At 40.7% G+C, this 12072-nt stretch overlaps 1 protein-coding gene across 5 annotated transcripts in view; it reads left to right on the top strand.

Annotated features, from left to right (window-relative positions):
* LOC306968459 (BAR/IMD domain-containing adapter protein 2-like) overlaps positions 1 to 12072 on the top strand; it is a 73760-nt gene that overhangs the window by 25366 nt on the left and 36322 nt on the right. The window lies entirely within an intron of this gene.

Consider the following 12072-nt stretch of genomic DNA (forward strand, 5'->3'; position numbering starts at 1 on the left):
AGCTGTTGACAGGAGGAACCTTTGTTGTGCAGAAGTGTCAGTTTGAGTTTGGGTTTTCTCCATATCGGCCCAAGGAGACTAACATGAAAGGGTTCCTGGAATGTTTTATTCAGCAAGCACCCCTTCTTTTCCCCTCTCTGCCCTCTGAGTCTGTAAAGTTCCCGTTGAGTCTAGAGTTCAGCAATGCCACAACAAGCATTTGCTGAACATGTCTCCACGCAATAGTGACACGTGCTCAATAAGAGGCTGGCGTTGTCTGCGATGAGGGTCAATTGTATTGACCTACAACTTTGAGTTTGTTCAAGAAAAGCAGGTTTGCCACAAAACAGTACAGTGAATACCTATTCAGCTACTTACAATGACAAGAGGTGAGGCGTTATGTCAAAGGACTGCCCTTTACTGTCTATTATGAAATTCTGAAATTTCTTTATGCTGTAACCGACAACAATATTGTCACTGGACTGGGGCCAACTTTTTGGGGGAATGTACATTGTTCAGTTCACATTGTTCATGTTTGAAATGTTATATTATCCATGCAGCCTGTAGTTGTACGTATATTTATTGACCTTTATTTAACCAGGATAGTCCCACTGAGATAAAGAATCTCTTTTCAGGAGAGTCCTGGCCCCAGAGGGGAACCTATTGTACATTTTTTTGTGGTAGGGGAAACTGGAGTACCCAGAGGAAACCTACGCAGGCATGGGGAGAACATACAAACTCCACACAGAGAGGCCCCGTCCAGGTGGGAATTGAACCCGGGACCTTCTAGCTGTGAAGCACGAGCGCGAACCACTGCGTCACCGTGCACGTATATTGTACAGCCCTAATTTTAATTGTAGTATCTAGTATGCTTTTGGCTTCTTCTACCCCTGTTGTTTCAAAAGAATGCATTGTACGCATGAAACATACACTCCAAAGTTGTAAGTACAAACTGATCTCAAAAGCAGAGCACGTTGGACTATCTGAACAAGGAGTGGGTTTTCGGTGACTCATACGGGTAGTCAAAAACGCATTGTTTTGATGCTGCCATTAAAGACAGTTTTCTATGTGATGTTGTTTAACAGACAGTGATGTAGCCAAAGATACTACTTCCTGTTGTTGACAGTCAAAGACATGCAGTTCCCAAGGGATCTGTATTATGGTTAATTGTTAATTCACCTGTTGGATAACCAGGTGTTTCCTGTTCTTTGTTGGTAGTGTGTATTCAAAGGATGATAGCAGATGGTTGGCTTTAGCTAACCATGTCTACAAGCTGAATTCTATCCGTGCTATTTGTTTGTTCACAAACAGATCTGTTTGAAAACCGAACCACCGCTTGGGCTGCTGGAGCCAATCACAGGCCAGTAGTTTCTGTGAGAAGGCTGGGGTAACATTTGGCGACAACAAGAAGCCCTTTTATGGATACTAATTAACAACTCAGCAATGACGGAAAACCATGTGGAATTCTGCTACAGATTAATAAACTCGCATAACATTTTTCAAAACTAAATATTTAATGGATTTGTGGTTTGTTGTTTTGAGGCTTGGCTGTGATTGGCTAAACTGAAGTGCACTTTATCCCCCCGATTATTATCAGTGTAGTGTAATGTTGTAAGCACTGTAATATCAATCTGGCTCCTGCCAGCTTAGGCTTTAGCATTAACCAATCACATGCTATTGCTGCTAATAATATTTTAAATCGTCTGTGCCTTCTTCTGATGGAAACAGCGGCTCAGGAGGTAGAGTGTTGTCATACCTACCAAGTTGGTGGTTTAATTCCTGCTCCGACCATTGCATGCTGGTGTTTAGTTTTTTGGGCAAAACACTGAACCTTACATGTCAATATGAAGACAGACCTTACCACCACAGAGTGTGTAGAGTAGATGAATAATACGCTGAAAAGTGAGTTGGAGAACTGAGAATAGTGCTGCTACATAAGACTGATGCAGAACTGTAGATGGTAGTTACGCCTCGGGCTCTCGATGATTTTCATACTAAGCTGCTATAATAACAGCTAGCTTTTCAACTCCACCCAGGATTCTTTGTTGCTAGTAACACACACAAGATCACATTGTAAAGATTACTGGATCTATTTCATATTAAAGGAATAGGCCACCGTTTTTACATACTAAGATATGTTCTTACCTCACTTTAGTCGTGTTAATATATCCCCGTCTGGTCTTTGTCCGTGCGCTCTGCCAGGCAAACGGAGCACATTCGCAGCCTCTCCCACATGTCACATAGCTCCGAAAAAGCTCACGATAGAAGCTACCAAGCTCTTCCACGTGTTCCCTATTTAAATAAAGTTACGTGAAGTGTTTTCATGCGAAGTATATTTACACAGAAATGTAACATGTCAATTTTAGAAGCAAATAAAAAGGGGGACTATATTGTGAGGCGTAATGATACGAGGAGTAAAACGTCCGCGCAGTAACTCCTAAAGACTTCCCCCGCTCACTTCCGTCAATAACCTTTAGGAGTTACTGCGCGGACGTTTTACTCCTCGTATCATTACGCCCCACAATATAGTCCCCCTTTTTATTTGCTTCTAAAATCGACACGTTACATTTCTGTGTAAATATACTTCGCATGAAAACACTTCACGTAACTTTATTTAAATAGGGAACACGTGGAAGAGCTTGGTAGCTTCTATCGTGAGCTTTTTCGGAGCTATGTGACATGTGGGAGAGGCTGCGTATGTGCTCCGTTTGCGTGACAGAGCGCACGGCCAAAGACCAGACGGGGATATATTAAATCGGCTAAAGTGAGGTAAGAACATATTTTAGTATGTAAAAACGGTGGCCTATTCCTTTAATGTTAATGTAGCAATGGTTCAGTGTATACCTTCTTCAAAATTATTATTGTAATACTGTTGAAAATGGTCACAAATCAAGACAATTAGTGGACATTTTTGTGTCATATTATGTGATACATTCTTCAGCCTTGCTTGACATGCTTTGTCATACAGAAATAATCATCATTCCAGACTATGGAGAGACTCCATAAGAGACAGCCACATGGTCCCACCTACACACCTAGAATCACCAGCTGTTCTTTATCCATCTCCGCTCTTCCTCCTCTTTCTGTCTCGTTCACATTTACAAACATTATGTTTAAAAGTGGACTGTGCTGCTGTTTTTTAATCAGTAAGTCAACATGCTGAAATCCGCCTTGTGACAGATTGCACAAGTATCCACAGCAGTGTAGGAGCATGCTTATTTTAATTACATAGTGTTCATATTGTGTATGAATCGATTGCTTCATGCTTTTACAGTAAAATAGCTGTCTTTTAATTGACTGGTATATCTGCTCAAAGACGCACCAAGTCTCCCTCTTCTCTCATACGCCAGCCCCAACTCCCATGCACTCCTCCCACATATCCTCTTTACTTGGGCTAATCATCGCCTGTCATTGCGGCAACAACCCGCGCATGCATATACACACATGTTCAACACACGCCTGCCCCCTGCCAACACCCCACGGCCCGTTCTCGCTCCCTTTCCCTCCCCGTCACACTGTCTTTTTTTTCACTACCCTCTCCTTTCATCTGCCCTCCTGAACCCCTCTGACATTTCTGCAGCTCCAAGCCTTCTAGGGAAATCCACAAAACACACACTTAGCACACTTATGGACTGGAGAGTTCCTACCTTCAGCTTTCTAATGTTTAAACTGCTCAGAGCTATACAACAAGTCTGGATATTTATGGCCAGGCCCCGAGCCAGGAAGGCACTTTGCATCTACAGTGTTTGAACTTACGCCCATAGGTCCTCTTGTTACTCCCTATTTAATGTATACAAGTCAAATACTTTAAGTATAAATGTCAATACACAAATGTAATGGTGTTTTTAAAGTGACATTATCCTTTCTGTTGGACTCACCTTTAAGCAAACTAGTCATAGTTCACAAGGAGGTTGGCTTGGGATGAGGTGCAAAAGTTAGACATTTAATCTTGCCTCCTATAAGTTTTTTCTGGAAACTAGCTATTTATTTTTGAAAGTGTAAAAGTGCTTGCTCTCTCATATCGAGCACAAACCGGTCCATTACTGTACATTTGGTATCATGGCTAATTTCCACATTTCAATAACACATACATGACTCAGCAGTCCTGTGTCTCTCATGGGAAATTACAGGCATCGGAGTGGAAAAGGGAAGCATATTAAACTGTATGAACCCGTGCAGTTCTGGGGCTGATGATGTAGTGCTGTTAGCTGGGGGGCACACACAGCACCTCCTAGGCCTCTCAGTAATAATTGCCTGCACGGGAAGGAAGTTCACGCCGGGAGAATGAGAGGAAACTCCTGTGACACAATTTAGTGAGAAGAAAGCTACATGTTTTAAGTTAAGTTTTAAACATATGTAATGGATGAATTCAGGGCGTCATTTGCGTTCAGTATTGTCTCAATGTTTTTTCTTTCTTTTTGTTTTCCCTGTGATGCCAAATTCGGCCAAAACATTCAGGTCATTTTTCAAACATCCTCAGCTCTTGTATATACTTCCTTAGTTGCTCTCATATAGGTCAGTGGTTCCAAAAGTGGGGTCCGGGGCCCTCTGGGGGGCCTCAGATGCACTACAGGGGAGGGGCCCGGAAATGTACATTTATTTACTACATTATACTATTTTAAACCAATATTATGTATTTTCCACCCCCTCCAGCAATGTCCTAATCTGTGTTGAGTGCACAAGCTTAACATAGAGACTGCAGTTATGCGTAAGACCTGAGGTGGCAGTGGCGAGTAAAAAATGACAACTTTCATCTAGTCCAGGCGCCTCCAACCTTTTTGCCCAGCGAGCTACTTTTTACATCACAAAAACGTCAAGGAGCTACTAATGTTTCGGAGATTACTATGCAACCAGGAGCCCATGATGATATAAAAACAGGATTAAAGAAAATAATTTAAATGTTGTCCTTACACTTGACTTTATTTACCTAAACAGATTATGTTCAACATGTTCAAATCAACAAGATAACGGCTCTAAAATGTGACTTGTCAACGTGTGTAGAAATGTAGAAAGTCTTTGGCGAGCTACCAAGAAAGGGCGTGAGAGCTTCTGGTTGGAGATCCCTGATCTAGACCCTTTAAACAGTCATTGCTGAATGTTGATTTAATGTTTTTTTAGTGGTAAATAATACCTTGTTCCTTTGAATAGAGTGAATAATATATTGTTGGGGGACCCCTGAGAGATTTTCGGATCAATATGGGAGCTGCGATGTCCCGGACTTTGGGAATGGCTGATATATGTATTTAGGTCTCTTCTATGTCATATGCTAGCAGTAACTGGAGCTGTTAACTATAACTTCATCTAGTCATCTAAATGTCCTCTCTCCCTTCTCTCTGGCTCTGGCCTACCTCTCTCCTCCTCCAGCACCTGTCCCTGTTTAAATGAGAGCAGAGGAGCTCTTTTCATAGCACTGTGCCACCATCCCAGGGGTCCTTGCCTTCCTCCTGCTCTATTTCTGAGAACCGCAGTGCATGATGGGAAGCCCGTGCCCTCCACACACTCGCCAGTTTTCACACATTTTTGCCCTTCATTTGATCGTTGCGTTGACATGTGACGAAGAGGGTGAAGCTTATACAGTATAAATGCAGGCACATTAGGATCTATGTAATTTGTGTTATTTGATTAATGAAACCGTGCAGTGTATAATGTACCATTTTACAGTGCAATCAAACTGTTTTCTGTGATTTGTTATTGAATCATGCAAATCAATGTTTTCAGACTGAGGGGGTTAGAGTGTTGTTTGTCCTGATTATTTAAAGGACCCCTAATTATTCAAAAGTCATTACGCATTTGATTATCTATTTTATTTGATTAAAATAGTATGAGCTTAGTGAACAGTCCTCATTATAAATTGTATTGTTTTTCGATTACTCATAAGCCAATTAAACATGCTAATTATTTATCATCCTACACATGTGCAGTGCTATATCTTTTATTTTCTTTGACTTTTCTATAACCAAGAAAGGTCAAGAGCTACTGCTACAACACCCTTTATTCCCTTTATTCAGCAAGTCATGTGAATATTGCGTAACATTTTACCACATTACAATGAAATTAATAATGGCTTAGACTTGTATTGCACTTACAAGCCTGTGCTACCAAGTTTCTCAAAGCGCCACACTGTAGTCATCATTCATTCACACCATACTGTGTGGTGGTAAGCTACGATTGTAGTCACAGCCACCTCTAGGGCAGACTGACGGAAATGAGGCTGTCAATCAGCGCTATCTGTCCCTCTGGCCACCACCAACCACTCACTCACACTCTCATTCATTCTGGCCTATTGCACATGTTTTTAGTGGTGGGGAAACCGGGAGAACATGCATAATCCACACAGAAAGGCCCCGCCCGGGGATCAAACCTTGTACTTGTGAAGCACGAGCACTAACCGCTGCGCCACTGTAATCTTTGAACCTTCTACGGCAACTATTTGCTGCCCGAAGTTACCAGGCAACACTCTTACCTACCGCTGAGCACTCGCTTTTTCTTTTAATTTAAGAGCTGCAGTGGTCTTTTCTTCTTTAAATGAAAGAAGAAAAGACCACTGCAGCTTTGCTACTACAAAACCCCACGCTGCGTAGCTTTCTCCACAAGTGTCGATGTCTAACAGTAACTGCAACCATGGAGCCGGAAAGACAGCAGAGGCTAGTTAAAGGGACAGAGGCAAGTAGCTATGCATTTTGAACCAGAAGATAGGCTAAGAGAAACTTTTGAAGCAGTACTAAGTAACTCATGCCCCTAGAGGCCATAAGCGCCACTGCAGGTGTCGTAGCATGTTGCGTTTTTTTTCACTCATTAATAGTCCATGAGAGTAAATACTACGCTGACAGAAAAGGGGGAGATGAAAGACCCCCCAATCATCCCTTTAACACTTATATTAGGAAACAGATTTATTGAGGTAAACGAGTTACTTTGTACTGCTGTAATATAGCATTTTAGAACCAACAAAGTGATCAGTGATTAAGATGTATTTCAAAAGATTACCAAATACCTAAGAACTATAATATACCCAATTAAATTTGAGCAATTACCCTTGAAGTAGTAGATCCCTTGTAGCCTTGGAATAAGTCTGATTAAACAGGTCAATACAAAATGTCCTCTTTTTCTGACTGAAACTTTGAAGAAAAAAATCACAATCTACTCATGTTGCTTCCTCTGCTGTGTAATTTTTACTTTTGTGTGCTGCTTTTGGGTCGCAGAATTAGCTTTTAAACCTTTGCGAAGTAAAACCCCCAAATAGTCCTGTCCTGATCCTGAGTGTTCCTGCCCATAATGGATCTGTCTTTTTGTGCTAAGTGGTTGGATCAGGTAACAGCCAAATGGTCTCTAGGTGTTTTCAGTTTCAGCCTCTCCTTGACTCATTCCTCAACAGGTAGCTGCATGACGGCACCACTCTCCGTATTGTCTCTTGTGAAGTGCAAAACGTCTTGCCAAGTAAAAAGAGCTGCCGGCAAAGACACATTCAAACCCAGGCTTCATTTCTGTACTAGTTAACAGCAGTCTAAACCTGCTGCTGTATTGCTTGTTATTACTGCACAAGTCCCCCCCCTGAAACTCCCTTGTCTGACTAATTTGCGCTGAATAAAATATGTTACTCTTTTATGCTAAGTTTGCGTCATTCCCACATATTAATATTTCACTTTTGTAAAAATAAAGCAGTCTTGAATAGTTTTGAGTATACGCCTACTCACCCACCACAACACACTCTGTCTAAAGCAACTCTTAATCTTCCGACTGACAGCATGGCAACTTCTGACATCTGCTTTGGGGTTTTGTCAAATTAATTACTTGTATTTCTTTAGAAAATGGGAAGTGTGTCCTGAAATAATTACAATTTTCCTAAGGGATAGACACATTGATTTGCGCTTTGACTTGTTTCAGATTATTTAACATGCAACAAAGCATATTTGCTGACGCAGAACAGCCTACTTTTCTTTTGTTTTGCAGGAATATTAATTATGACAAATTGTTGCACTCATTTTATGCCAAACACAATCATTCAAAAGAAGAATGAATGCTCCATACAAAATGTTCTTTATCTAATTCTCCCTGCAAAATAATTGATTTGATAAAGAAACAAACCATGCATATGCAAACTATGATTTTGTATGTATATAGAAAATAAGCAATTATACACCCAATTTAAGAATTTCTTCACATTGTATTGATGTCGAGGTGATTTGTGATTGTAACTTTCTTTATTTTACTGGCTTTGGACTGGCACAAACAGTACACTGGCTTGTTGATCCCTGAACAGATGACCTTACATACTTAACTGAGGGGTTAAGTATGTAACTAGAAGTGCTTTTTTTTGTTGCAGTTTTTAGTCTTGTCAGCTAAGGATTTGGTTTGGACTTTGGACTGAACATCAACTGGCCCAGACCTTCTTGAAATAGTTTACTTACAATTTGTGTTTGGCCCACTTTCTTCTGCTCGTCTCTCCTTGTGTATCTGTTAAGAATTCATTATGGCCTAAATGCATGACACCATTGCTGGACAAGCTTATATTAGGCTACTGCAGCAGATGTGATGGCATTGGCATACGGCTTTAGCAATGCTGTAATCTCTCATGACTGGAATCTTCACTAAAACTTAGTGTTTTCTGAAAAATGGCTTTTCGGTGGGATTTGTGGTGATTTGATCATTACTATTATCATTACTATGCAGAGATGCACCGATCCAGCTTTTTTGCTTCCGATACTGATACTGGTTTGAGTATCTGCCGATATCCGATATTAACCGATACCAAGAGACTTTCTTTCTTTTTTAGCATGCAAAAGCTAGCAGGAGCATGCTAATGCTGTTGCTAGCCGCTTCATTTTGCGTGGCAATAAAAAGTATGTTTGCAGAGATTAAAACTTATTTGGTGATTGAATTCCTCAGGTTCTTGGCTTCGAAACAATATACAGCTTGTATTCACTTTGGTTTAGTTGGTGAAAGTTGTGTTTTTAGAGCGGTGAGCGGTTCAGTATCAGATATTTGTAGCCGATACCCGATACCCTATAACGACTGACAATAATCCACCTTGTCATATACAATAGCAACAAAACCCACTTATAATAATGGATGCTAGTAACATTTCTAATTTAATATTATGTTCCTGTATGAAGCATTGACATTTCACAATGTCCAGCTCAGCTGCAGCCATGGAACACATTCTGAATGTCAGTATTGTGGGTCCAGACTCTCCGCTAAACACACCCTTTTTCACCCTGAGCTGTCTTGTCTAAAAAAGTGCAATTCATTGCAGTCAGTTTTGAATAATTCTCTATTATGCAAAGTTAAAGCACATACTTGCTTTACTTACCTTAATGAATCCTTTTCATAGTCCCTCTGGGGGTAAATCAAGTGTTGATGATTGGAGGGGGGGTCTTTCATCTCCCCCTGGTGTCTCTGTCCAGAAAACCATGCTTGCAACTTTCCCTGCTCCGACCCGGAGGCTCCGACCCGGAAGCGCAATACACACCTTTAGCAGTGTTTATAGCCAAGTTTGAGTGACACAAATTATCTCCATTGTGTAATTGGGTTGAGGCACAATATATAATATATATCCCTCTCGCCCTTTGTCTTTCCTGTCAGCGTGGTATTTACTCTCATGGACAATTTATGAGTGAAAGAAACCGCAACATGCTATGACACCTGCAGTAGCGCTTATGGCCTCTAGGGCATGAGTTGCTTCGTTCTGCTTTAAACTGTTGTCTCAAATCGTAACAAGATAGTAGTGAATTTGATGATGACAGTAAAGTTATGATACATTTGCTGACTTTTGTGGCCCTGGCATCCCCCCCCCCTCATGTTGCCCCACTGAGAAATCCAATAACCCCTAGTAATAGTTTATGCACAATTTGAAGATGGCGACATAATGATAAGCTTGCCTCTCTCTGTCATTAACTGTTTTCAGATGTTTACATGCCACCCAGACTCTAAGCTATTATCTCTCTCGCACACAGCATTATCCTTTTTATATCTGCCCACTTATTTGTGTTTCCCTTGAGCTACAGCACAGCAGGACTCTAAACATTAACATCACTGCTACACATTCTGTTTTTCACATAGGTGGGTCTGTCTGTATTCTCTGTCGTCTCCGCGGAGGGCCAAAAAACACTGATGCAACTACGTCTCACAGCGAAAAGGGCATCGTAAAAGATGTTATGCAATATCCCCAACACTTTTTCATGTGATGCCCCTCGCCTCTCAACTTCTCCCTTAGCAACGACCCTAGCATTATGCTGCTTCCATGGCAACCCGTAGTAAATCATGCCTGACCTTCAGCAGTGATTCAGTGTCTCTATCCTCCTCCATGCTCCTCTCCATCTCTCTCAGCGGCAGCAAACTTCCACTTTTTGCCACATTTTATTCTCAATGTAAATTCAGTTTTTTTCCCCCCTTTCGTTCACTTGTGTGGGCGTAGCCGATCTTTCCACAAGCGGAATTTTAGATAGGCAGTTAGATAAGTTTGTTCTGCCAGGCAAAAAAAAAAGAATGATAAATCACGTCTGCAGCAAGAAACTAATAATTATAGTTTTGTTTTAAATCAACGTCAACATTTTATCAATTAAAGCAGTAAGTATCTCATGCCCCTAGAGGCCATAAGCGCCACTGCAGGTGTCGTAGCATGTTGTGGTTTTTTACTTAATTGTCCGTGAGAGTAAATACTACGCTGACAGAAAAGACAAAGGGAGAGAGGGATATTGCACATCCATTTACACAATGGAGATTTTTTTTTTCACTCAAACTTGGCTGTAAATACTGTTCAAGCTAGCTTTGCCTGTTAGCTTCTTCTTCATTATTCCATTAGTCTGTATTGGTGGCTCTGACCCGGAGGCAGCAAAGTTGCAATTGCGGTTTTCTGGCCAGAGACACCAGGGGGATGTGAAAGACCCCCCCAATTATCCCATTAACCTGTGTACTACCCCCAGAGGAACTACAAAAAGGATTTATTAAGGTAAACAAGTTACTTAGTACTGTTTTAACTTATTAAACCCTACTTAAGATCTGTGTTCACACCTGGTTTAGTCTTCTTATAAAACAGTGTAAAGCTTGAGAACCACTGTCACTGTGATGGACCATTTAAATATTCATGATATCGCAATTCTAACAGACGACAACAGATTTTAAATAGGAGAACAACATAGATAAGAATTGGAAAAAAAGATTAGTTGATTAACATGAATTAATATATCAATTATAAATATCAAAAATATATTTCTCATTTAGGGTTTATACAACAGGATGTCATTTTTGGTGCCACAAATGCTAAGGATATATTTTGTGAACATTCCCATAAAGGTGCGTTATGGAACTTTTTTAATGCAAAAAAAACACTTGATATTTGTTAGCAACTGACCTTTTATGCAGTGGCTGTTGTGGTTTATGGTTAGCATGGCGCCTTTATTTTCGACCTGCAACGCTCCAGGATCACTTGTTTTGTAGGTTTTCTGGCGAGAGGGTCCATGAGCAGTGAAAAGTCTAAAATAATTGATCTTGGAGAATCATAGAGGCCACAGTGATGGCAAATAAAGGCAGCATGCTGACAACTCCTGCCACTCTTGGGTCACAAAAAAGGTCGGATACGCAGTGTGGGTTTTGGATTTCACATAAAAAGTTCCATTATGCACTTTTAAACAAATGTCATGTTTACAATGAAGTGCCAAATGAAGCTTACTCTTCAAGAAAATAATTTGATTGTCACAGCTTTGAGACTATCATAATATTCAGCGACTTTTAGTACCTTAAAATCCGCCTTAGTAACTCTGTTAAGCGGGGCTACAAAAGGGCTAACTTAGGTCTGAAATCTAAATTCAAATATGAGTGGTTCTGATCAAGGACTGAAAGAAAAATGTCTGAATACCACAGTTTCAGAAGCACTGGTTGAGCAGCTTTAGTCAGATGCGGTGGTAATATTTGGTGGACACAGAAGACTTCCTATATCACTATAGTGCCTGCTCTGACTCAGGGCTTGTTCCTGCTTGCAGCTTAAGCCGCAGGTGCACATTATTTTCCACAAAAGAGTCATTGTTTATACGGTCACAGGACCATGGCAAGGTTAAAGTAAGCTGTAAAATATTGACAAAATGGTGGAAAACTGCTCTT

Source organism: Gobius niger, assembly GCF_951799975.1.
Source record: "Gobius niger genome assembly, chromosome: 10".
Lineage (NCBI taxonomy): Eukaryota > Metazoa > Chordata > Actinopteri > Gobiiformes > Gobiidae > Gobius > Gobius niger.